This window comes from Muntiacus reevesi, chromosome 22 (genome assembly GCF_963930625.1).
Source record: "Muntiacus reevesi chromosome 22, mMunRee1.1, whole genome shotgun sequence".
Taxonomy (NCBI): Eukaryota; Metazoa; Chordata; class Mammalia; order Artiodactyla; family Cervidae; genus Muntiacus; species Muntiacus reevesi.
This window is the reverse complement of record NC_089270.1, coordinates 9,427,702-9,430,242: the sequence shown is the minus strand read 5'-3', so window position 1 is coordinate 9,430,242 and position 2,541 is coordinate 9,427,702. Positions and strand designations below refer to the sequence as shown.

Genomic DNA, 2,541 nt, shown 5'->3' with positions numbered 1-2,541 from the left:
AAGAATTTGTATATTTTCTGGATTTGGGTTGTTCATCTCTGAGGATATTGTCAAGACATTATGTTCATTCCTTTTGCACCAGATGTTTCTGTGTATTACTGATTTGGTTACGTCATATTAAGAGAATCTGGGGGTTTTTCCCATAGGCTTTATCTGGCCACTGGAATAGACTTGGTTTCCACAAGAACAGACTGAAAGTACCAATGAATTAAGTATGTAGAAGCAACATTCAATTAATTATTAACAGAAGTTGGGTGTTTAAAAATATCAGTTCCCTTGTTTCCTGGGTGGGAGAATCTTGAGATTTGTCCTTTGCAGTTTTCCGGAGGAATCTAGCAAGACTGAGAACCTCTGACACGCAATGGTAACCACTTAATTAGCAGAAGCTTTATTGGCTTTCCTCTCTTTCTCATCTTACTTCCCCACCCCCCTTCCATGATTTCTGGCATCACATCACAAATAAACCACTTGCATTCAACTCCTTGTCTCTGTAGCTTTCTTCTCAAGAATTCCAACCTTAATACATTTATATTTAGAAAATTGTCCATAAAGCCAAACTAGTTAACTGCATTTGTAGAATTTTTTTCAAAACATATTTATTTATTCATTGGACAGAGGTTTGGGGGGTGTATTTTATGCATGTCATATATCTCTGATCTTAAGCAAAGCACAGACTAATGACTTGAGAGACAAATAAAGCAAAATTAGAATGCTACATGACAAGTCCTTAAATAGAGAATTACAGGAGCCACAACAACAGTGAGGCAGAGAAAGAGAGATTACTTCAGAATTAATTCAGAGGTCAGGGTATCCTAGTTGATACTGTGATAGATTTGAAGCTTCTCAATAAGTAAGGAAGTTGGGAAGGCTAATTTAGCTTTAAGGATTTAATGGCAGACAAATTAAGAAGAACATTTTAGGCCAAAGGAGCAGCATATGAAAAAGTGCATAAAGGTGTCCAGAGGAAAAAAGAAACTATACTCCTGTTCTTTTCATTTACTTATTTCTTTAGAGACAAGGAGGGGCATTGAAGAATTTATTATTGTAATGACTTATTTTTGTGCCTTTGAATCATGCTTAGTCAACATTTGTACCAAAAAAAGTAGTTTCCAAACTGACTTAGTGAATATATCTTAGCCTGCTAAAGTTTTATTTTAATAATAAATATTTTATAGGGTGAATATGAGACCAGGAAGATAAATGCTCCTAAGGTAAATACATATCTGCAACTCCTATCTCTTAACAGCATCATTTGATTCTAGGGGCTAAAGAACAACCTACTTTTGATTGCTTCTGTTAAAACCAACCTTGTCATATGCATTGTGTAGAACAGATTGTGTGTGTGTGTCTGTGTGTGTATTAGTGATGGTGATGGTGTTGGTGAAGGGTGTTCCCTGATTAGATTAGGAATAGAAAGTCTCCTCAATCCTTCCACCTCCCCAGGAAATGTTGGGACAGATTATTCCTCACTTCTTGCCACTCATCACTCACTACTCCCTGAAGCCTGGAAGATGGTACTGGCATGTATGAAAGCTAGATATTTGTTGGCTGCTGGTATTTGCTGATTACTGATGAAAGTTGATAATGGACGCTTGTACCCTTTGTCTTCCTTTGTTGAATAAAATCTAAATGTACATCAACTGGTGAATAAATAAACAAAACGTGTTTTGTTTTGTTTTTTTCCACGCAAAGGAATACTCAGTTCAGTTCAGTCGCTCAGTCGTGTCCGACTCTTTGCGACCCCATGAACCGCAGCACGCCAGGCCTCCCTGTCCATCACCAACTCCCGGAGGCTACCCAAACCCATGCCATTGAGTCGGTGATGCCATCCAACCACCTCATCCTCGTCCCCTTCTCCTCCCGCCTTCAGTCTTTCCCAGCATCAGGGTCTTTTCAAATGAGTCAGCTCTTCACATCAGGTGGCCAAAGTATTGGAGTTTCTGCTTCAACATCAGTCCTTCCAATGAACACCCAGGACTGATCTCTTTAGGATGGACTGGTTGGATCTCCTTGCAGTCCAAGGAATACTAGTCAGCAACAAAAATAAATGTTGACACATGCTACAGTGTGGATAAACCTTGAAAACATTATCATCTTTGAAAGAAGCCAGACACAAAGACCACATACTATGCTTGCTTTGGCAGTGCTAAAAATTGAAACAATACAGAGAAGACTAGCATGGTCCCCACAAAAGGATAGCATGCACATTCATGAAGCATTCCATATTTGTTCATGACAATGGTAAAAATAGTGTAATATATAAATGCATCAAAATAATACATTTTACATCTTAAATTTACACAGGGTAACACATCAAATGTATCTAATTTTTAAGAGACCACTTATTGTATTATTCCATTTCATGAAATGTCCAGAATAGGCAAATCTATAGAGATAGAAAGTGATTTAGCTAAAACTGTGGGTATACGTGAGAGGTGGGTTTGAGACGTAAAGGCTAGTAAGCATTGAATTTCTTCTGAGAGTGATGAAAACATTCTAAACTTAGAGCACACTATGCCTTTTGTCTTTCTTTAAAGGAAT

General features: G+C 37.8%; 1 pseudogene; it reads left to right on the top strand.

The window, feature by feature from the left end:
- Nucleotides 1-2,130: 2,130 nt before the first annotated feature.
- On the top strand, nt 2,131-2,230 carry LOC136153118 (U6 spliceosomal RNA; annotated as a pseudogene).
- The last annotated feature ends 311 nt before the right edge of the window (nt 2,231-2,541 follow it).